This window comes from Geotrypetes seraphini, chromosome 10 (genome assembly GCF_902459505.1).
Source record: "Geotrypetes seraphini chromosome 10, aGeoSer1.1, whole genome shotgun sequence".
NCBI classification, from domain to species: domain Eukaryota; kingdom Metazoa; phylum Chordata; class Amphibia; order Gymnophiona; family Dermophiidae; genus Geotrypetes; species Geotrypetes seraphini.
This window is the reverse complement of record NC_047093.1, coordinates 138,458,748-138,484,254: the sequence shown is the minus strand read 5'-3', so window position 1 is coordinate 138,484,254 and position 25,507 is coordinate 138,458,748. Positions and strand designations below refer to the sequence as shown.

Here is a 25,507-nt window from a genome sequence, read left to right as displayed (position 1 = left end):
GATTAACAGAGATTTCGGCAGGTGGAACCCAAGCATAGTACTGGGTAAAGCTTTGGATTCTTGCCCAGAAATAGCTAAGAAGAAAAAAAAAAAAAAAAAAAAAAATTTAAATTGAATCAGGTTGGGCAGACTGGATGGACCATTCGGGTCTTTTTCTGCCGTCATCTACTATGTTACTATGTTACTATGTTACCCTGATATAATTATTTTAATTTTAATTTTAGAGGCTGAAGTATCATAAAGGATGCATGATTCTCAGTAAAGAGACCTCTTACAACTTAGATGTTATTTCAGGTCTTCATCTTGAGTGCATATGATGTAATCATTTACTTCAAACCTCCTTCCTACCTCACACAATTTTTTATTAATTTGTTTGTTTATTAATCTAAATTGATAAATTTATTTAAATAGAGACTATCAATTAGCTTGGATAAGGATGCAAATTTTAAATCTATTAACTAAAATAACTTTATAAATTTATCAAAATTATATAATATAACGTAGCAAAAAAAAAAGGAGAAATGAGAACAGCAACACTTATCTTAAGGCAGGGGTGTCCAATGTCGGTCCTCGAGGGCCGCAATCCAGTCGGGTTTTCAGGATTTCCCCAATGAATATGCATTGAAAGCAGTGCATGCAAATAGATCTCATGCATATTCATTGGGGAAATCCTGAAAACCCGACTGGACTGCGGCCCTCGAGGACCGACATTGGACACCCCTGTCTTAATGGCTTCCCAGCCAGGACCAACGTTAATAGATTATGTCAGGGTAAAAGTTGTGTGCTCAAAATAAGTTTCTACAGCTTTTTACAAATAGGAAGTTAGGCACTAAATTAAAAAAATAATACAAATTTTCTGTATTAATTATCCCTTATATACCCCCTTTTTTTCTTGGTAACTCGGTTACCGACAGATTTGCAGCAAACGGGTTTGCTAATAGTAAAACTGGACAAGAGAACATCTTAATCCAGCAGACTTCTGGTCACACTACACTCTCATCTCCGACTCCGACGTAGACCCCCAACTTCCACCTAAATTGGGAAAAATTTAGCGACCAGGTTCTTAACACCACTGTCCCTCTTAAACTTCGCTCGAAAACTCTTCGCCCCTCAAACAGCTGGTTTGACGCGAACCTCCTGACCATAAAACGAGAAGTCCGGAAACTTGAAAGAATCTGGCGTAAATCAGGGACTGATTTAGACAGACTTACCTGGCGACTGAAAGTCAAAGAATACAAAAAACAGATCATCGATAAGCGCAGTAAACACTACTCCCAACTAATAAACTCCCCTTCTCTAAACAGCAAAGCACTTTTTAGACTAGTTAACTCCCTATTCGACATAGACTCTCACAAACGCCCCACCTCCGACCTCCCTCCCTCCGCAATCACTCTAGCCGACCACTTCGCGAACAAAATCCACACTCTAAAACTGTCTCTTTCAGCTCACAGCCCCGATCCCCCACTCAACCTACGCACAGCAGATACAGAAGGTTCAATAGCCGACATGTCCTGGACCTCCTTTGTAAATCCTGACTGGAATCTATTCCTCGAACTTTATTCTAAATACGCCAATTCCAACTGCCTATTAGACACTTGTCCTCCCATCATCATGAAATGCGTCCCCCCATCATTCAAAGCAGAACTCTTCAATTGGGTATCTCTATGCCTGTCCACTGGACACTTCCCGTCCGAACTTGGCCACATCCTCATTTCCCCTATCCCTAAACAACCCAAGGAGCCAATCTCTTCCATCACCAACTACAGACCCATCGCCAACATACCACTCTTCCAAAAACTCATGGAAGGTCTTGTCAACAACAACCTTACGAATTACCTCGACAAGTTCAATATTCTTCATGACTCCCAGTCCGGTTTCCGCCCAAATCATAGCACCAAAACCGTCCTAGCTGCCCTGACAAATTACCTCCTCCACCTGTTCTCACTGGGTAAAAGCGCCCTGATACTTCAATTCGATCTGAGTAGTGCCTTCGACCTGGTCGACCACGACATTATGCTCAACTGCCTTGACTCCATCGGCATCTCCGGACAGGTAATAGATTGGTTCACAGGCTTCCTAACCAACCGTACCTACCAGGTCCACAGTAATGGAGCCTTCTCCCACCACTGGCATAACCCTTGTGGAGTCCCACAAGGGTCTCCCCTATCCCCCTCCCTATTCAATATTTACTTGACCCCTCTGGCACGAAGCCTAGCAAACTCTAACCTAAAATCGTTCATATATGCAGATGACATCACCATCATTGTTCCCATTACCTCACTCACTCTAGAAACGGAAAAACTCATTGCATCTATCCTCACCAAGTTAGAACTGTGAACCTCAAAACTCAAATTAAAATTGAACTCTGGAAAAAAACCAAAATCTTCCTAGCGAGTCCCAACCACAAATTAACAAACACTTCCCTCAGATTGAATGGGCTAGATTACCCTATCTTACCCACCATAAAAATCCTTGGAGTCATCCTGGACCGCACCCTAACCTTCGATGACCATACCAGTGCCCAGGTGAAAAAATGTTTCTGTACCCTCTGGAAACTGCGCACCATCAAACGCTACTTCGACCACCAAGCCTTCCGTCTACTCGTTCAATCTCTGGTATTAAGCATATTAGACTACTGCAACATTATTTACCCGGGATCCTATAAAAATACCATCAAACGTCTTAGAACAGTCCAAAATGCGGCCGTCCACCTCATCTATGATCTCAAAAAATACGACCATGTTAGCCCCTACTACACCAAACTCCATTGGCTTCCAGTAGAGGCAAGGATCATCTTTAAGTTCGCCTGCCTCTGTTTCAAAACTCTAACAGGATCTTCCCCAATCTACTTGTCTGAGCACCTTGAAATAGCAGGCCCCTCTCGCACACGAAACGCCCACCTATTCACCTTTCCCTCCCTAAAAGGCTCTACAAGAGATTCATTGATAGAACCCTAGCATTCCAAGCGGGCAAATGGAACAATTGCCTTACCGCCCTCATCTCCAACTCCCCGCCCTACCACCTGTTCAGGAAGTCACTAAAAACCTACCTCTTCGACAAATTCCGCTAACGCTGCCTTCCCTCCTTCCCTGCACCCTCCTGACCTCGACATGCCTCCATTCCCTCTGACTACGCCCCCCTCCCAAGCCACCATGGCCTCTCCTTCTCAATCTCTGTTTTATCTAATTGCCCTGCCTTTTCATTGCCTCACATTTAACATCACTGTAAATGTACCACCGCTATAACATGTAACATCGCTGTATACGTACAGTCTCTTCTTTAGTATATGACTTTTTATTACTGCTATTTATGTAACATCTCTGTAAATGTAACAACACTGTAATATGTATCATCGCTGTAAATGTACAGTCTCTTCTATTGTTAACCGCATTGAACTTCCATGGTATTGCGGTATACAAGAATAAAGTTATTATTATTATTATTATTATTATTAAAACCTGATTCAAAATAGCCATGCAATTGTTAGTGAATCAGTCGCTCGGCTATTTTGCATGGGGTTTTGCTAATTTGCATGGGAGGATCGCTACAGGCTTTGGTGAACAGGGTTGGAGGGAAATTTGTTTGCAAAGGGCTCGCAAACCGATCGGTACACGATCGGTTTGCTTAGTGAATTTGGGCCAAAGAGCAGGGAAGAGAAGTGATAAAAATAAGTTTTGTTGTGACATTCTTTGAAGATTTGCCAGTATGTGAGTTATATAAAAGATGGCACTTCTTTTTCAGTAGGTGGCCTATGGATTTCGTGCAACCTAATCCCCATATGTAAAAAGATTCTTTGGCAAGAAACCTGTTGTCAGGGAGCCAGGATCCACTTTGCACGTACCAGGGATTGCATTCGGTGTGCTCGATTGCATCCATTAGGGATTAAATCCAGCATTTCTTCATTCTAACTCCCATCATCCTGAACCCCAGAGGACTGAATACATCTGCCTGAACTGGGACCAGCTGTGCTCCATTTGGAGCTTCCCTTTCTTTCCTGCCCCCCCTCCCCCCCTCCAATACAGGTCTTCTCATTCCTCTTTGTGGGAGTCTGAGGATTTCAGAAGTGATATGAGTAAATCCTGGGGTTTTGATTTGGATGGGGTTTCATCTCCCTGTTTCCCATCACACCTTTGGTGCTTAGGTAAAACAGCTCTGGTTCTCTGGGTGAAACTAAGGCAAGGATTGTGATCCCAGCCGAGGAAGGCTCTGTCCATTTCTTATCAATCAAATTCTCATGCAAGGTCCTTGGTATCACTATCGATTCCTCTCTCTCCTTCAATGACCACCTCAACTCCTTGGCAAAATCATGCTTTTTCAGCCTTCACATGCTGAGGAAAGCTAGATCCTACTTCAGCTAACAACACTTTGCCATCCTTGTCCAATCCATCATCCTCTCCAAACTAGATTACTGCAACGCCATCTACTTAAATCTATCAAAAAAAAAGTATTCTAAGACTCCAGCTAATCCAGAATACTGCAGCCAAACTGATCTTCTCAAAACGCAAATCTGACCATGCCTCCCCACTCCTTGCCAAACTTCACTGGCTCCCAATAATCTCCAGAATCCATTTCAAATGTTCCTGCCTGGCTTTCAAGATCATTCACGGAATCCTGCCTCCTCTTATCCCGCTGTCTTTCAACTCCTCCAGTCCCGACTCCTCCAGAACTGCCCGAAGGCTTAAACTAGCCTTCCCCTCTCCACTATGCAGGCAAACTGGGGAAAATCCCTTCTCTTCAAAATCACAGGTCTTTGGAACGACCTCACCACCCCGCTGCGGAACCTGAGCTCCCTTCAGTTATTCCGCAAAAAAACTGGAAAACCTGGCTTTTCAGCAAATTGTAGCTCTATCCTTCCCCCCTTTCTCTCCCCCCTTCTACACATAAGTTCATGTAATCCTTTTTCTTCTTCTCTACCCACTATTTTAAGTTCTTGTAAACCGTGTCGAGCTCCATTCTCATGGAGATGATGCGGTATATAAACGTAAGGTTTAGATTAGATTAGAGTAGCAACATTCCAAACAAAATCCCAAGGAATAGCAAGATTCTGGAATCCCAAAGAGTAGCAACATTCCATACAGAATCCCAAGGAATAGCAAGATTCCACAATCCCAAAGAGTAGCAACTGGGAAAATCCCTTCTCTTCAAAATCACAGGTCTTTGGAACGACCTCGCCACCCCGCTGCGGAACCTGAGCTCCCTTCAGTTATTCCGCAAAAAAACTGGAAAACCTGGCTTTTCAGCAAATTGTAGCTCTATCCTTCCCCCCCTTCTACACATAAGTTCATGTAATCCTTTTTCTTCTTCTCTACCCACTATTTAAGTTCTTGTAAACCGTGTCGAGCTCCATTCTCATGGAGATGATACGGTATATAAACTTAAGGTTTAGATTAGATTAGATTAGATTATTTATTCAATTTCATATACTGTTCTACAAGGGGAGCTCAGAACAGTTTACATGAATTTATTCAGGTACTCAAGCATCTGTCTGTCCCAGCGGGCTCACAATCTATCTATCTAATGTACCTGGGGCAATGGGGGGATTAAGTGACAACCCCCAGGGTGCTAAGGTTGTGGCTTTAACCACTGCGCCACACACTGTAATGCCTTTCGTGAAATCCTAGCTTTCTCCTGCACGAGTTCAGCAGAGAGCAAAAATGACTGGATGGATAGCCCTAATACTTACAACATTGGCCCACGAATCAGGGAAAATTAGATCAAGACCTGTGGCTGATCCATGTGCGCTTGGGTCTGTCACTTCCTCCTCTGTTGTCTCAGGTACAACTTAGTCTGCAAACTCTCCAGGGACTGGGGAATCACCTACAGCACTTGAATATAACCCACAAGCTTAATCAGAAAGCGTGGCCAACAGATGCATTCCACAATTCATACTATATTTACAGGGAAAGCCGATATTTTCTGCTGGGGAAGGGGCCAGTCAGGGGGGCCAAAATAACATCAGTTACCGTATGAAGTTTTTACACCACCACAATTAGCAGTCAGTGTTACAAACTCCAGCAAAATGCAGAGAGAGACGAGGCTGAACGTACCAGAGGAGATTCCGAAACCATACGTGGTGCGCAGGGGAAGAATCCGGCATAATGCAGAGCACATACTCTTCCCCCTGCTCCCCACCTCGCTCCACCCCCTAATGAATACATTATACACCTGAACAAACTGTGTGGGGCTGAGTCTACAAATGGGCATCCTGAATGAAGACGGCGGTAGGCGGCGTAGTAAGGGGGGGCGGTCTGCCCTTGGTGCCATGTTGGTGGGGGAGCCGGCACCCCTCCTCCTTTCCGCCCCGCCTCTTCCCTTCCCCCATACTCTAGTTGATCAGCGTCATGAGCAACAATGTTGACGTGCTCCTCGTGCCTACATCATCTCTCCCACTGATGTCACTTCCGGGCACCGCGCAAGGGAAGTGACATCAGAGGGAGAGCCAACGGGGTCGCGAGGAGCACATTGAAGTTCTTATTACTCATAGTGGTGAACAACTAGAAGCACGGGGAAAGGGAAGGGGGCACACACGCGGCAGGGGGGATCGGGGAAAGAGCAGGGGTGGAGAGTAGGGCGGCAAAGAGGCCCCGGGCGCCTCTTACCCTCGCTATACCACTGGTCTTACCGCTGTCTGGCAGCCAATCGGGATGCACATTTTTAGAAAAGGTCGCCTACATTGCAGGCGTCTGTCATGGGGGTCTACAGAGATGTGAAGGGATACTTAAGCTTGCCAAATGCTGGGAGTGGGCGTGGTTTCGCCCGGAAGTGACTCTCCCTAAAGCCGCAACAGACGCCTGAAATGTAGGCCTCTAAAATGCTGCGATCGGGCAGGCGTGATTCTCTAAATGGCGCCGGTGACATGGGTGCATCTGTCTTAAAACTTTTTCTTCTTAGCTATTTCTAGGCAAGAATCCAAAGCTCTACCCGGCACTGTGCTTCGGTTCCAACTGCCATAATCTCCGTTAAAACCTACTCCAGCCCATCTACATCCTCCCAGCCATTGAAGCCCTCCCCAACCCATCCTCCACCAAACGGCCATATACAGATGCAGACCGTGCAAGTCTGTCCAGTACTGGCCTTAGTTCAATATTTAATCTTATTTTCTGATTCTAGATCTTCTGTGTTCATCCCACGCTTCTTTGAACTCAGTCACAGTTTTACTCTCCACCACCTCTCTCGGGAGCGCATTCCAGGCATCCACCACCCTCTCCGTAAAGTAGAATTTCCTAACATTGCCCCTGAATCTACCACCCCTCAACCTCAAATTATGTCCTCTGGTTTTACCATTTTCCTTTCTCTGGAAAAGATTTTGTTCTACGTTAATACCCTTCAAGTACTTGAACGTCTGAATCATATCTCCCCTGTCCCTCCTTTCCTCTAGGGTATACATATTCAGGGCTTCCAGTCTCTCCTCATACATCTTCTGGCGCAAGCCGCCTATCATTTTCGTTGCCCTCCTCTGGACTGCTTCAAGTCTTCTTACGTCCTTCGCCAGATACGGTCTCCAAAACTGAACACAATACTCCAAGTGGGGCCTCACCAATGACCTGTACAGGGGCATCAACACCTTCTTCCTTCTACTGACTACGCTTCTCTTTATACAGCCCAGCATCCTTCTGGCAGCACTGTTTTATCGCCTTTAGATCTTCGGACACTATCACCCCAAGGTCCCTCTCCCCTTCCGTGCATATGAGCTTCTCACCTCCCAGCATATACGGTTCCTTCCAATTATTAATCCCCAAATGCATTACTCTGTATTTCTTTGCATTGAATTTTAGTTGCCAGGCTTTAGACCATTTGCAGATCCTTTTTCATATTTTCCACTCCCTCTTCGGTATCTACTCTGTTACAAATCTTGGTATCATCTGCAAAAAGGCACACTTTTCCTTCTAACCCTTCAGCAACTGATTTACAGAATCAGTCCCTGGGTTTTTTCGTTTGCAAACACAGAAAGATATGTATTATGGAGTTGACTCACTGACCAGATCCATACCTGGATATTTCAGCCAGATATAACTGTGCTGACCCATGGGAAAATGCTATTTAATTATTGCACCCCTTCCCATTTAGAGTGGGTAAAAGTGAGAAGATTATGAGGAAACATACAAGCAGTGAGGGATTAGTACAGGTACAAAGTATGCAGATTCTTTCTGCCTGTATCATGCAAAAACAGCTGGGTTTTAGCAAGGAGTTTCCCTCTGAAAATATTTGAGCTTCCAGTCCTATGGAGTACAAAGTGTCATAACTGTCCTCATTATATAAACACACATACAGTACTGTATATACACAATATTACACAGACAATATTCTATGGAGTGACGATGTTCCTAAATGGACTTTATTAGAAAGTGTCAAAGTTCCAAAAGTATACTGAAATCATCCACATAAAATAATTCCATCCACATAAAAGTAAATCATCCACATAAGAGCCTTAAAGGACCTAGTCCGCTAGGGATACAGGACCCAACACGGTCTGCGTTTCGACAAAAAGTCTTCTTCAGGGGTCTCACTTCCGACTCACCACACAATTGTTTCCCACGTACTCACCTTTATAGGACCCCCAAGGACCCCTGAAGAAGACTTTTTTGTCGAAACACGGACCGTGTTGGGACCTGTATCCCTAGCGGACTAGGTCCTTAAAGGCTCTTATGTGGATGGTTTACTTTTATGTGGATGGAATTATTTTATGTGGATGATTTCAGTGTACCTTTGGAACTTTGACGCTTTCTAATAAAGCCCATTTAGGAACATAATCACTCCACAGAGATTTGTTTTTTTGTTTTCTCAGGATTTTCTTCTTTGTGGATATTTTGGGGTCAATTCCTTTTGTTTTTTGCTTGTTACAGACAATATTCTATACATACAGTGTAATCTATACATAGACAACATTACACATGCCCATTCAGTGCAAACCCCAAGCCCTCAGCCTCAGACCACAACAAGCGCTCCACACTCATACCTCCAGACATCCAAACACCCAAATGCTCACACCCTCACACACACGAGATAATGGTATCACGACCAGGACGAAGGAAGTCATCCTGCCACTGTATCGTGCAATGGTGCGCCCGCACCTGGAGTACTGTGTCCAGTACTGGTCGCCGTACCTCAAGAAGGACATGGCGGTACTTGAGAGAGTCCAGAGAAGAGCAACTAAGCTAATAAAGGGTATGGGGGACCTCTCATATACTGACAGACTGAAAAAGCTAGGGCTTTTCTCCCTGGAAAAGCGGCGACTTAGAGGAGACATGATAGAAACCTTCAAGATCATGAAGGACATAGAAAAGGTAGACAGGGACAAATTTTTCAAACTATGGGGAACCACAAGTACAAGGGGGCACTCAGAGAAATTGAAAGGGGAAAGGTTTAGAACAAACGCCAGGAAGTTCTTTTTCACACAGAGGGTGGCGGATACATAGAACGCGCTACCGGAGGATGTGATGAGCAGAAGCACGCTACAGGGCTTCAAAGAAGGTCTGGACAGGTACCTGGAGGACAAAGGGATTGAGGGGTACAGATAGGAGTAGAGGTAGGTTATAGGGATAGGATTAGAGGTAATTTATAAAATTAGCCAGAGACCATTGTTTAGGCAATAGGCCTGATGGGCCGCCGCGGGAGTGGACCGCTGGGCGAGATGGACCTCTGGTCTGCCTCAGCGGAGGCAACTTCTTATGTTCTTATGTTCAGAAGAATTAAATTTTCAAAATGTTTTGCAAATAAGAGTAGTTTTTAAAGATTTACGGAAAAATTGAAATGAACGCTGTATAAATGCCATACAAAATTAGGTGCCATATGGTTAACGGATGAGGTGCTGTCAGTGGTGAGTGAAGAATGGAAAGGAGCCACAGACCTGGGTGAAGCATGAGAGGGTGAGCAGCGTGCCTTGCAAGCATTTATGCGCGCAGGTCGTAGAATAGTATCAATTACGCAGGTAAAACGATAGCGTTTACAAGCAGCCGTTGAGCCAGGGTAAATGCTCTTGCCTAAAGTTAAGTGCATAACTATGGACTTTCAGTAGTACGTTTTAATGGAAATTACATGCGTAATTGACGATCTAGAATTCACATTTGATGGGCATCATCCCGGCATCTAACTTCAGGTAGCCTATAGAAAATTACCCCCCCCTCCCTGCACAATGCTGTATCTACAAACACAATGCTATAAACATACAGTGTCAAATATGCAAAGACACTATTATATAAACGCATTATTATACTCTCACAGTATTATACATAGAGACAATATTATAAATACTGTATGTTCTTTTAGGCCTCCGCAGCTGGCGTCATGATTGTTGCTGTTTTCCGGGTCTCGCCATGTCTGGGTAGGTAGAATCGTCGTTTCAGACATCACGCACCTACGCAGACGTGGCGAGACCCGGAAAACAGCAACGACAATAATATATTTCATGAGGCAATATTATAAACTCATATACAGTGTTTTATATTCAAACGCATTCATTTATGCGTGTATAGCATTATATTTGTAACGATAGCATTGTGGGCCAGATTCTGTAAAAGCGGCACTGTTATCGAAGGCCGCCTAAAAACCAGCTGCCGATTGCTTTCATCAGTGGTAGGCGCTGGGTTTTAAAGGCCTCCATTACCACAGAGGCGCAGCTTAGAACACCTAAGGTCATTTCTGGCGTTAACCACACCCACTTCGATTTTAGGCATTCTAAGGCACCTCTGTAGATGTGAAGAAGGCTCCATTTTTCTAGGTGCCTACATAGAATATGGGCCCGTGTGTGTCTATATATTATCTATGCACATATACACTCACCATGCTATATATACACAATGATATATATAAACATACAATACTATATATACAAACACATTAGAATACTCTAATGGTAAATACAAAAATATTACATACGTACAGTGATGTTTCATTTAGACCAGTGGTCTCAAACTCAAACCGTTTGAATTTTGGATTTGTAGGTACTTGGAGGGCCTCAGAAAAAATAGTTAATGTCTTATTAAAGAAATGACAATTTATAGTTTATAAATCTTTCCTTAATAATAATATTGTAATTTATAACTAAAGAGACATATGATCAAGAAACTTTTATTTTACTTTTGTGATTATGATAAACATACCGAGGGCCTCAAAATAGTACCTGGTGGGCCGCATGTGGCCCCCGGGCCGCATGTTTGAGACCACTGATTTAGACAATATAAATTTACATACATTGTTACACATATGCAAACAATAATTTATAGATACATTATATATACACACAAAATGCTATATCTACAAACAGAATGCTCTATATGCACATGCAGTGTTTATATAATATTGTCTTTGTATATTTTAACATATTATTATGCTCTCACTCACCATGCTATATTTACAAAATATTATATGTGCAAACATAATTATTGAAATATATGAATGGTTTCTATGATATTTATGTCATTCCTGGATGTTTCTTGCTATCCAGTATATTAACCCCCTTTTTATGAAACCGTGTTAGGCTTTTTTATATGGCTGACCGACACTCATAGAATTCCTATGCGCATCGGAGATAATACCATCGCTGCCAGCGATAAAAAAAGCATAACGTGGCTTCGTAAAATGCGGGGTAAATTTGTAATCCGCAAAGAGCTGAGAGGTTTAATGGCAGACTATAAGTAATATACTGAATTGTATTGTATACTCTAACAGTATTATACACAGAGACAACATTATAAATACAAAAATATTATTTATTTGGACAATATTATAAATTCACATACAATACTACTCATATACAAACAATAATTTATACATACATTATATATATATATATATATATATATATATACACACACAAAATGCTATATCTACAAACACAATGCTGTATATGTATATAGTGTTAAATATACAAAGACAATATTATATAAATACATTATTATAAACTCACTCACCATGCTATATATACAAACATTATTATACTCTCATGATATGATACACCAGGGGTGCCCAATACGTCGATCGCGATCGACCTGTAGATTGCGAAGGCAACGCAAGTCGATCGTGGAGCTTATCCCAGGCTCCGTGATAGACTCGCATTGCCTTCGCAATCTGCCGTCAGAGAGGAAGTTCCAGGCCAGCCAATCGCTGCCTGGCTGGCCTGAAACTTCCTCTCCGATGTCAGAATTGACGTCAGAGAGAGGAATGCTGGTCGGCCCGACGCTTCTGCAGGGAGAGCTTGGGGCGGCGGTGGCTTGGGGGCCTGTTCCCCGATGGCTGTGACAGTGGCTTAGGGGAGGGCAGGGAGAAAGAAAGAAAGGGGGCAGGCAGGGAGACAGAAAGAAGCGAAACAGAAAGAAAGAAAGGGGGACAGGGAGACAGAAAGAAGCGAAACAGAAAGAAAGAAAGGGGGACAGGGAGACAGAAAGAAAGGGGGCATGGAGAGAGAAAGCAAGAAAGGGAGGCAGGGAGACAGAAAGAAAGAAGGAGGCAGGGAGAAAGAAAGAAAGGGGAGAGGCAGGGAGAGAGGAAGAAAAAGCTGGGGAGGGAATGAGGTCTGGAGGAGAGGAAGCATACAGTAGGCTGAAAGAAGGGAAGAAATATTGGATGCACACTTTGCACAGTCTGAAGAAGAAAGTGCAACCAGAGACTCATGAAATCACCAGACAACAAAGGTAGGAAAAATGATTTTATTTTCAATTTAGTGATCAAAATGTGCCCATTTTGAGAATTTATATCTGCTGTCTATATTTTGCACTATGGCCCCCTTTTACTAAACAGCAATAGCGTTTTTTAGCGCAGGGAGCCTATGAGCATCAAGAGCAACGTGGGGCATTCAGCGCAGCTCCCTGCGCTAAAAACCGCTATCGCAGGTTAGTGAAAAGGGAGGGGGAATATTTGTCTATTTTTGTATAGTTGTTCCTGAGGTGACATTGCATAAAGTCATCTGCCTTGACCTCTTTGAAAACCCCCGGAATATAAATGATAATTAACATTTTCTCTGCGTACAGTGTGCTTTGTGTTTTTTTTTTTAATTTTATTGTTGGTAGATCATTTTGACTTGGTCATTTTAAAAGTAGCTCGCAAGCCCAAAAAGCGTAGGCACCCCTGTTATACACATAGACAATTTTGTAGATACAAACACAATCCAGCCAATATTCAGACAAAAAAACGCTGTCTGCTGCCATCACTAAAACTGAAAATTCAGTGCTAGGCCCTGTGTGGGTTTTGGCATTGAATTTCTGGTTTTTAAAACATTCTTATTAAACCTGGTTAATATTCAACTATAGGTTAGCTCATAAATCCCCCCCTTTCCTTTTACATAGCAATGCTAGCGGCTGCCCCTGTGATAATTGCCCCAAAGCCCATAATGGTTTAAAGGGCTATGGGGCTTTTGCCAGGCGGCAGCCGCTAGCACAGCTTTGGAAAACCAGGGGGGGGGGAGAGATAGGACAACTGTTTATGCAGTCCTATTTATGCGTTAAAACTGGCTAGTTAGGTCTGAATATCGGGACCTAACTGGAATCTGCCTCCGGAACGCTCCCGAAATAGCTGGCTTTATGTTTGGCGCTAGCCGGTCATTTTCAGTGAGGACGACTGAATAAGCGCCTCTGAAAATGACCAGAGAGCTACAACCATGTGATTTAACCCGTCCGCAGCCGTTTTTGGCTGGTTCACTCGCTTTGAATATCGGTGGGAATATTAATAGGCAGAACATTGCATATATGCAGCGATATATACAAAGACATTATTACATGTGCACATACAGTAACTTATGTATACAATATATACAAACTAAATGCATTATTATATACAAATTATTACATACAAATGCATTATTATTTACAAAATAAATGCAAAATTATATACTGATGGACATTACACTCAGATGCTTTTCTGCATGCAGAAATTAGAATGATCGTTATATGATCAGACATGCTAATCATATACTATCCCCCCGGCTGTCTGTCGCCAGCTGGCTGCTCTTACCTTCCAGTTGGACTCACGTCTGCCTTGGTAGCATCACCCCAAAGAGGGTGGCAGATCCCCCAGCCAGCCTCGGCAGAGTGGAGGTTTCCCCTCCGCACCAGTCTCACTCCCAAGCACTCATGCCGTCTCTCCTTGCCACCCTATCCTCATGCTGGATTTATTTTCACAGTTATACATGCCCACTCTCTCTCTCTCTGTCTTCATCACTCATGCAGCACCCCTAATGCACGTAATGCAGCTCCTCCATCTCTCCATTTCACACTCGCTCATCGGTCTTGTAAAGCCTACTCTCAGATGACCCCTTCCATGTGTTTCCTGAAGGAGGTACTGACACATGCTCCCTCTCTGTTACTTAAAAGTTGCTTTTCCCATCTCTTCCAATGTACCTCCCTCCTACCCCACAGCACCCCCTGCTGTTCCAGCACTGAGATCATCACACCCAGCCCTAACAATGTACCTCATTCCTGCCCTGTAGCACCCTCTGCTATTCCATGCCAATGCACCTCACTCCTGACCTGTAGCACCCTCTGCTATTCCAGTACTGAGACCCTCACACACAGCTCTGCCAATGCACCTCACCCCTGACCTGTAGCACCCTCTGCTATTCCAGTACTGAGACCCTCACACACAGCTCTGCCAATGCACCTCACCCCTGACCTGTAGCACCCTCTGCTATTCCAGTACTGAGACCCTCACACACAGCTCTGCCAATGCACCTCACCCCTGACCTGTAGCATCCTCTGCTATTCCAGTACTGAGACCCTCACACACAGCTCTGCCAATGCACCTCACTCCTGCCCTACAGCACGCCCTGTTTTTCCAGTATTGAGACTCACACACACAGCTCTGCTAATGCACCTCACTCCTGCCTTACAGCATTCCCTGCCACAGGAAGCAACATTTCAAAATGACTGAGGGTGCTAAACCCATTAGAAATTACTCTTCTTTGCTCGATATTTACAGAACCCACAGAGCTGGCTCCTGTGCCCCCTGCCACTGACTCCCTCACACACAGCTCTGCCAGTGCACCTCACTCCTGTTCCATAGCACTCCTCTGGTATTATGACAGCTCTGCCTGTCCCTCCTGGATGCAAGCCCAGCTATAAGAAGCCTCTGATAATCAGAGCGTCCTCACCTTATCTGTCCTCTGAGCTATTTTTCTGAGAAGTCTCTCCACTCCCAGCCCTTTGTATCTCTCTTCACATGTCACATTCTGCTGTTTCTGGGCGACATTAACGTCACTAACCCAGGGGATATATGGAAAAGATTGACATGCAGAGCAGGGGCCATGAACTAAGCCCATCAAATTGCCGTAATCAGATATCCCACCTTCCAAGCCTCCCGAAAACATCATCCAAACCTTTGCTAATTTGCTAGAGAGAAATTCCTGGCAGAGACCGGACACACTTTAAAATCTTTTAAGAAAAGCTAAAGCGGCTAGGGCTAAGGCTTGGGCTTGGGCTCTTCAGCCTGGAGAAGAGACGACTCAAGGGTGATATGATAAAGGTCTATAAAATACTGAGTGGAATTGAAAGGGTAGATGTGAATCGCTTGTTCACTCTTTCCAAAAATACTAGGTCTAGGGGGGCCATGCGATGAAGTTACTAAGTAGTAGATTTAAAACAAACCGGAAATATTTCTTCACGCAATGTGTAATTCAACTTTTGAATTTGTTGCCGGAAAATGTGTTGAAAGAAGTTAGCTTAGTGGGGTTTAAAAAAGGTTTGGATAATTTCCTAAAAGAGAAGTCCATAGGCCATTATTGAGATGGCTTGGGGAAATCCACCGTTTATTCCTAAAATAAGCAGCATAGAATCTGTTGTACTACTTGGGATCTAGCTAGGTTCTTGGGACCTGTTGGGAACAGGATACTGGGCTTGATGGACCTTCGGTCTATCCCAGTATGGCAACTCTTATGTTCAAATGTGAGCCAAGTCTAGGACGTTCAAGCCATTGTGATATTATCGGTGAGGTTTGGCTCTTAGGCATTGGTGAAATGAAGCATTATGACATCACAATCTCAGCTCTGGAATGTTGCTACTCTTTGGGTTTCTGCCTGGTACTTGGGACCTGGGTTGGCCACTGTTGGAAACAAGATACTGGACTTCATGGACCATTGGTCTGACCCAGTACAGCAGCTCTTATGTTCTTATGTGAGCCAAGTCTAGGACAGTGAAGCCGTTGTGACATCACTGGTGAGGCTGGCTCTTAGGCATTGGTGGAAAGAGGCATTATGACATCACAATCTCAGCTCTGGAATGTTGCTACTCTTTGGGTTTCTGCCAGGTACTTGGGACCAGGGTCAGCCACTGTTGGAAACAGGATGGACCTTCGGTCTGTCCCAGTACGGCAGCTCTTATGTTCTTATCAATTTATAATTTTGCGCTCTCTTCTCAAAAGAGCATCTGCTCTTTCTCTCTAGCAGGTTATGGTTTTTATGTTCCTTGATGCCCTCTAATACCATGCAGGAACACTGGGTCAATACTGGTTCAGAGAGGATGGTGCCCCCAACACTCAGCAGTAGCACTGATTGATGACTCTCCCCACAGCGCATCCTGCACCAATACTGATGACAAACCCCACAGTGCGCTTTGCACTAATGACAAACATTTCGGTGCACCTCTCACTCCCGCTGAGTGATGACAAAACCTGCAGCGCACCCCTAATAACACACCCTCTGCCCTAAGACTGACTCATGAGTTCTCTCTTCCCAACTGTTACATCCAATAATAGCTGTCAGATTATTTCTAATTGCTGTTTGCTCTGGAAACTTTCCAGATGTTTCCTATTTGTCCATGAAATGTTTTAATTTAGTCATGAACCGAATCTGACCCCTGTGCTGGCACGTGGCTCCTTTAAATAGCCATCTCTGGGCCCAGGAGCTGTGCAGAAAGTCTCCGTTTAAACCGTTGCTCAAGAGTCGGGGGGGGGGGGGTTCTCAGAGTTCCTCTCTTGCCATGGGTGCACTGACCCCTCCTGATGCCAAGGAAGACTGGGTCTTGGTTCAGATTAGGGACCATGGCCATGGTTTCAAATCCCAATGAGATTTCAGCCGGAGGGAAGGAAGAGAGACTGATGAAAGCATGTGGAGGTTAAGTGACTGCCTGTTGGGGGATGGGTGTCCCCACAGAGGTAGGGGGTGTAGGGAAGTGTCTCTTTGGACATGAAGAGTAGGTTCAAGCTTTTTCTCTAAGGTGGATGCCGTCCTGTACGGTTGCCAACCAGCTCCGAATTTCTCGACAGTGTTAATCCAGTCCTGAGTTTACCCCACTGCATGCAGGGACTTGTAGTCTTGTTTTTCTTCAGTATTTCAATGGGGAAATTGAAACTATAAGTCCATGTGGGCCATGGGGTAAAACCAGGACTGGAATAAACTTTCCTTAAAAGCTGAAGCCAGCTGGCAGGCCTACAACTTCACCTCTGCCCTCAGCAACAGCTGTTTCTCTACACACTCTAAATATAACCCATCCCGGGAGCTGCGTCTGCAGGTTCATCTCACCCCCCCCTTCCTACTGGAGACAACAGAGAATCCTATGAAATCTGCAAGCTGCACAGTATAGGAATGGCCGAGATGCAGCCAGCATGCTTCTCCAGTATGTGATGTACATGTGTGCAATGCAACATACAGAAAGCACATCTCGCACATGTGATGTACACAAGCGCAATGCAACAAACAGAATGAATGTGTCTCAAACATATTATGTACATGTGTGCAATGCAACATACAGTAAGAATATTTCAAATGTGATGTATGTGTGCAAATATACAGAAAGAATGTCTCAAACTTTGTGATATACATGTGTGAAGTATTGGATAGAAACGGCAAGCAACATTCTGAAAGCTGCTGAAAGTGGTTTAATCATAAGTTGGAAAGAGCAATTCTAAAAGAGAAATTGTAAGACCTCTGAGGCAGGCCAAGAGCCGAAACACTGACAGTGTCGGGTCTTTAATCTGAAATAAAGAAATTGCCCCAGCTCTGCAGGCATTTACACTCTTCTTTTGGGTGTCAAATATATTATGTACATGTGTGCAGTAAGAATATCTCATGGCAAATGAGGTTTAACGTTGATAAGTGTAAGGCAGGGATCTCAAAGTCCATCCTTGAGGGCCGCAATCCAGTCGGGTTTTCAGGATTTCCCCAATGAATATGCATGAGATCTATGTACAGTACACATGCACTGCTTTCAATGCATATTCATTGGGGAAATCCTGAAAACCCGACTGGATTGCGGCCCTCGAGGAGGGACTTGAGATCCCTGGTGTAAGGTGATGCATATTGGTAACAAGAATCTTATACACGAATACAGGATGTCCGGTGCAGTACTTGGAGAGACCCCCAGGAAAGAGACTTGGGAGTACTGGTCCACAAGTCGATGAAACCGTCCGCGCAATGTGCGGTGGTGGCAAAAAGGGTGAATAGAATGCTAGGAATGATTAAGAAGGGGATCACGAACAGATCGGAGAAGGTTATCATGCTGCTGTACCGGGCCATGGTACGCCCCCACCTTGAATACTGCGTCCAGCATTGGTTGCCGTACTTAAAGGACACGGTACTACTCGAAAGGGTCCAGAGAAGAGTGACTAAAATGGTTAAGGGGCTGGAGGAGTTGCCGTACAGTGAGAGATTAGAGAAACTGGGCATCTTCTCCCCTGAAAAGAGGGGACTTGATCGAAACGTTCAAAATACTGAAGGGGATAGACTTAGTAGATAAAGACAGGTTGTTCACCCTCTCCAAGGTAGGGAGAACGAGAGGGCACTCTCTAAAGTTGAAAGGCGATAGATTCCGTACAAACATAAGGAAGTTCTTCTTCACCCAGAGAGTGGTGGAAAACTGGAACGCTCTTCCGGAGGCTGTTATAGGGGAAAACACCCTCCAGGGATTCAAGACAATGTTAGACAAGTCCCTGCTGAACCAGAACATATGCAGGTAAGGCTAGTCTCAGTTAGGGCGCTGGTCTTTGACCTAAGGGCCGCTGCGGAAGTGGACTGCAGGGCACGATGGACCACTGGTCTGACCCAGCAGCAGCAATTTTTATGTTCTTATGGGTGCAAATATACAGAAAGAATGTCTCCAGCTTTGTGATATACACGTGTGCAATGCAATATGCAGAAAGAACATGTCTCAAAGTTGATTTTAAAACGTTTCTTTCTTCAGATGCTCATTATAATAAATAGTGGCTTTAAACGTAGAAACATAGAGTATGACGGCAGAAAAGGGTCGACGGCCCAACAAGTCTGCCCACTCAAGAACCCTCCCTCCCTCCCTCCCTCCCTCCATCCCTCCATCTTTTAAGCATTCCTCTGGAGCGACCCCACCTGTCTGTCCCATCGTCCTTTGAAGTCGAGCGTGGTTCTGGCCTTGACTACCTGACGCGGAAGACCATTCCATCGATCAATTACCCTTTCGGTGAAGAAATACTTCCTGGTGTCCCCATGAAATCTTCCCCCCCCTGAGTTTTAGCGGATGTCCTCTTGTCGCCATGGGACCCATAAGACAAAATATTTCTTCCTCCACATCAATACAGCCCGTGACGTATATGAATGTTTCTATCAAGTCACCCCCTTTCCCTGCGCTCTTCGAGAGAATATAAGCGCAGCCTGCTCAAACGTTCTTCATATGGGAGATTCTTCAGTCCTGAGACCATCCTAGTGGCCATTCTGCATTTGAGAGCTGTCTGCCAGGCAGAAGAATTTTGACCCTAATGTGCTTACCTCCCCCCTATTTTTTTTAATTAATTGTAATTCTTCTTTTAACCTTATATGAATGTTGTATGTGATTTTAGGTTATTATTTTTAGGTTGCCGGACTTGAGATTGTAAGCTGCCCAGGTTTTTACCCTTGGCGTGGGATCAGTGGCGTAGAAAAGTGGCACCCCCACCCCCACACGCTTCCCTGCTCCCCGCCGTGCGTGCACCTCTCTTTCCCCGTCCCTTTTTAACTTACCTGGCATGAGCAGCATGACCACATAGGGTCCGGGGTCTCACTCAGAGAATACTGGATGGAATTACTGCAAGACTTTCGACACAGACAATTTGTGCCTGACATGTTTTCGCTTGTACTATAGAACTAGCCGATTACCCGGGATATTTATTTATCCCCGTCTTCCGGTATCGATAGACTAGTATTCAGTGATTACGCCTGGTAAAACGGGAAGTATTTGATTGTTTATTTCGTGGACATCTTTATTTTTAACAGCACGAATGGCCCTCTGTATGGGGCTGAACTTGGACAGAAACGTCATTGGAAGTGTCAGTATTCATCTCAACGAGCCCGAAAACTATGTATTATACACTAATATCTGTCGTTTTCGATAAATTTTGCATGTCACCCCCTTCCCCCCCCCCCACACACACACAGTATTTTTTTTCCCAGATAGTAAGTGATATGTATACCAAGTTTGGTTGAAATCTCTCCATGAGTTTCAGAATTATGCTGGAACATACATACACATACAGATACATCCGATTTTATATATATATAACATATCCTCTTGTATAATGAACCTACAATCCTGGGCCCACACTGTGCAAATGAAACACTGAATGAGTCCAAAACAAGACTTCTTTGGCTCGGTCCAAAACTAGATCACCTACCCATCTCCATCCCACAACCCTCTGGCTCCTCTCTGCAGCTTGAGTTCTCGAGCAAGGTCTTGGGCATCATCATTGATTCCACATTGTCCTTCAATGACCACCTCCAATCCTTGGTAAAAAAAATGCTTTTTCAGCCTTCCCATGCTGAGGAAAGTTAGATCCTGCTTCCATCAAAAACATTTTACCCTCCTTGTCCAATCCATCATCCTCTCCAGATTGGACTATTGCAACTCTATCTACTTAAGCCTAACTAAGAAAAACCTCCACAGACTCCAACGGATTCAGAATGCCGCAGCCAAGCTCATCTTCGCTAAAAGTAAATTTGACCATGTCACCCCACTCCTGGCCAAGCTCCACTGGCTTCCGATAATCGCCAGGGTCCACTATAAATGCGCCTGTTTAACTTTCAAAATCCTATATGGTATCCTCCCTCCCTTTATCCCTCTTTCTTGGAATTCCTCAAACCCTAATACCACCAGATCCTCCCACAAATTAAAACTATCCTTCCCCTCGCTAAAAGACATTTCCCACACAGGAAAGCTAGGGACCTCCCTCCACTTCAAAATCACTGAGCTCTGGAACAACATTACCTCCCCTCTTTGGAACCTTGAGCTCTCTCCAAGTTTTCCGCAAACATCTGAAAACCTGGCTTTTCTCAAAAAATGTAAGTCTCCCTCCAACTTAGGAATCAAGGAAACTCTTATATCTTGGCATCCCAAGTCCTGTAAATTTTCTTCACACTTCTACCTCTAACCCTCTGTTGTAGTTCCTTCCTATTTCTCCTACTGTAAACCGCGTCGAGCTCTACGAACGTGGAGATGATGCAGTATACAAACCTAAGGATTAGATTAGATATATAGATTAATAAAATAAATATATAAACTGTCATATAACTTCCTGTGTTTCCAGAAGCTAGTGTTCCACCTTTTGTGTTTGCCCTACTAAACGAGTCACAAGCTGATAAGGGGGCGAATAGCAGAGCAGCTGCCTCTGGGGCTGGCAGACCCCCATGAGAGAAAGGATTCAGCACCACAGAATAGTGAAGACAACTTACAGCTGCTGTGACCCTACAGCAAGACCTGACTGAAGTCTCTCTGTCGCCTGTATTGTGTACTGTATCGCTGTCTCCCAGCCCTGCATGACCAGCTTGGGAGAAAAGAGCTTGTGGGCGACCTGCTCCTGAGAAAACACTACCACATAAAATTCACACTCGAGGGTGGGACGCGAAAGCATCACCTCTAATACTTTTGAACTAGCCCTATTTTGTGTGCGGGAGACCAAGATTCAACGGATTCGCTACACAGAACTCTGCCCGCCTGGTAATCTCCTCTGCCGTGTCCACGTGAGGTCGATGCCCCAAATGGATCAGCTTTCTGGACCCATGTAATATTATCCTCAGTGTAAAGTGAAGGACACTCACCATTAAGAATGCCAGGCACGCCTAGGAGTAAATCATGTACTGTATACTCATGACATTTCTATTACCCAGAGGAATCCACTAAAGGATGTGCAGGGCGGAAAGACTAAAGCAGTTAGGGATCTTCAGCCTGGAGAAAAGATGGCTCAGGGGTGATATGACAGAGGTCTATAAAATACTGAATGGAGTGGAAAGGGTAGATGTGAATCACATGTTCACTCTTTCCAAAAATACTAGGGCTAGGGGGCATGTGATAAAGCTCCTAAGTAGTAGATTTATAACAAACCAGAGAAAATATTTCTTCACACAGCTTGTAATTAAACTCTGGAATTCATTGCAAGAGAATGTGGTGAAAGCAGTTAGTTTAGCAGGGTTTAAAAAAAAGGTTTGGATAATTTCCAAGAGAACAAAAAGAAGACCCAATATTCCTCAGTGAGAACAATCCAAATGACGAGAACCAAAAACTGTGGTTGAGGATGTTCTGAAAGATGATTTATCACTCTTCACAATAAAACCAAATACAAGTGCAAGTCAATAGTCCACATAGGTTTGTCCTACCAGACCCTACACGGTCTGTGTTTCGGCGAACACACCTTCCTCAGGGTCTGGTAGGACAAACCTATGTGGACTACTGACTTGCACTTGTATTTGGTTTTATTGTGAAGAGTGATAAATCATCTTTCGGAACATCCTCAACCACCGTTTCTGGATCATTTCCAGCCATTATTAAGATGGGCTTGTGGAAATCCACAGCTTAAACCTATGATCAGCAGCATAAAATATGTTTTTCTCTTTGGAATGTTGCCGGGTTCGTGTGACCTATGTTGACCACTTTTTTAAAACAGGATACTGGGCTTGATGGACCTTCGGTCTGCCCCAATAGGGCAGCTCTTATGTTCAAATGTGCTTCCAGCTCCTCTCTCACGCACACATCATTCATCGCAGCTTAATTAAGGTTGTTCTATGTGCCTGGATGCAAAATTATCAAGAAATTGGCATTTTTCTTTTATGAAATGCAACTGAAGTAGCATTAGGGGTTTTTAGAGGGAAGGATTACGATATCCTGCAGCCCTCCCACAGTTTGTGGTATAGTGATCACAAGGCACAGTCTTATATACGATTAAAGGCGTCTAACTTTGCTTAAATCATTCCCGTCAAGTTCTCTGTTTTGTGATTTACTTTACTGCCAAACAGGCAAGATCAGCAAAGGGGCAGATTTTCTGTTACTGCAGGCAAACCAACTTCCTCTTTCCTCCAGTGCCCCTTCAGCCTAAGACCCCCCCCAAAAGTCACAAGATGTCAATGCAAACCAGAAATAAAACAAGAAATTAAAAATAGCAAGAAATGTCCCTCATTACCCCACTTCCCTTTCTCATTGTGCAAGATATTTCTTAGTATAAGAAAAGTTTACATTAAAAGGCTTCATCTAATGTACGTGTATAAGTGTGCATACTCTCTGCATAGGGCTCTGACAAATAATCGCTCTTCAGTTATTTGTGCTATATTCATGTTTTGTGATGCCTGCATAGGGCCCTGAAGAAGATTCTCTTTTCAGCTGTCTGTGCTGAATTCATGCTTTATGATGCCCGCATAGGAGTCTGAAGAAAATTCTCTCTTCAGCTGTCTGTGGTGTATTCGTACTTTGTGTGTATCAGTGTGACACATGCATGGGGCTCTGAAGAAGATCCTCTCTTCAACTGTCTGTGCTTTTTTTGCGCTTTATAGATATCAGAATAATGCCTGTATGGGCCATATACTGTAGGGTTACCATATGGCTCCAGAAAAAAGGAGGACGGATTCCAATGGAAGTACCACCCGGATGTCTCAATCCTTTATGGGATTCTGATGAAAATCCACTCTTCAGCAGTCCGTGCTGTGTTCAAGCTAGTGTGATGCCTGCATAGGGCTCTGATGAAGAGCTGCTCTTCAGCTGTCTGTGCTGTATTTGTGCTTTACATATATCATCAGTGTGATGCTTGCATGGGGGGGATAGGAGCGAGTAAGTAAGAGATGTTTCTAGAAAACTTTATCAGCTTATATTTCTTCAGGAATAGAAGAAATTATGTGACATTAGGGGGAAGGAAAGGGGGGTTGAAGTCAGATGATGCTCTTTTTTGGTTATCTATCTATCTTGGAATAACAGTTCATTGAATTCTTTCAAACCTTTTCTTGCTCAGGTAAGAGCTGATTTTAAATGTATTTCTGTGTTTGTATAAGAGAACGCTTTAGGAAGATTAGCCACTGTCCAGATTCCAGCTTTTGGGGCAGGGGGGAGGAGCTATTAGCTTTAAAACTATACATACAACTCGGTTTAATACCCAGCCACGCACCTTCAATCCAGGGGAAGGCAAGGCCTGACCCCCTGTGGGCACTGCAGTCCCAGTGGTCTCCCTTGTATGCAAATCTCCCTCATGCATATTCATTAGGAGCATCCTGAAGACGTGACCTGTTCCGAACCTTCAAAAACTGGGAGAGAAGGTCACCATCATGGGGATAGTGGGTCACGTGCAAAGGATGTCACTGGTCAGGGGAGGAGAGGGAGGTCAGGGGAGGCAAAACCACTTCATCATTCTTGCAGGCAGGGTTTCTATCAGTTTAAGTACCTGGGTGTGCATTTCTATTAGGGTAGGGTTACAAGACGTCCAGATTTCTCTGGACATGTCCTCTTTTTGAGGCACAGTGGTTAGAGCTACAGCCTCAGCACCCTGAAGATGTGGGTTCATATCCTGTGCTGCTCCTTGTGATCTTAGGCCATCCTCCACTGCACCAAGTACATTAGATAGAGTGTAACGGGGATCGCGGGAATCCCCCCATAACCCACGGGACTCCCACGGGGACCCCCCCCTCTAGCCAGCGGGACTCCCACGGGGATGGAAGGCTTTGGAAGCAGGGTTCGTCCATATAATATAATGGACACGTCAGCCTTAGTAAAAGAGGAAGTTTATAAGTTAATTACCTGAACAGAAAACAAAAAAAGGGTTCCGCCAAAGAGATTCCACAAGGAAAACAGCAAAAGAAACTGTGGAATTGATGATCCTGTTAGAAGTAATTCTGCTTTTTATGGGGACGGGCAGGGATGGAGGTAATTCCTTGTGGGGATGGGTGGGGAGGAGAGGATCCTGGCGAGTACGGGGAGGATCCCGATGGGGACGGGCGGGGATGGGGGGATTTCTGTCCCCGCGCAACTCTCTAGTATAAGCCCACCAGGACGGATAGGGAAAAATGCTTGAGTACCTGAATGTAAACCACTTAGGCTATAAGTGTTATATAAATGCTTAAATAAATAAATAATAAAAAAACCGGCACTTTGTCCAGGTTTTGAAACGCTTCCCGACAAAATCACGTCGGGAAGAGGGCATGCGTGGACACAACGCGGTGAAGTCACGTCCGCGCACGCGTGGATGCTGTCTGGGGCGGGGCTGGAACAGGGCGGTCCTGGGGGCGTGGCCATGGGTCTGGATTTTCCTGAAGGAAAACCCTGGACACATAACCCCGCCCCCGTTCTGCCTCCAGCCCCGCCCAGTTCCTCCCCCCCCCCCGGCAAGCATCCTC

General features: G+C 44.5%; 1 protein-coding gene across 3 annotated transcripts in view; it reads right to left on the bottom strand.

Annotated features, from left to right (window-relative positions):
• LOC117367456 (serine/threonine-protein kinase SBK1-like) overlaps positions 1–14,996 on the bottom strand; it is a 36,893-nt gene extending 21,897 nt beyond the window's left edge. For 2 of the 3 annotated variants that reach the window (XR_004540768.1, XM_033960002.1), the window contains exon 1: positions 13,945–14,996. The gene's annotated coding sequence lies outside the window, so the exon portion shown is untranslated. The remainder of the gene's footprint in view (positions 1–13,944) is intronic. The other variant, XM_033960003.1, reaches the window with a different exon arrangement.
• Positions 14,997–25,507: the final 10,511 nt, after the last annotated feature.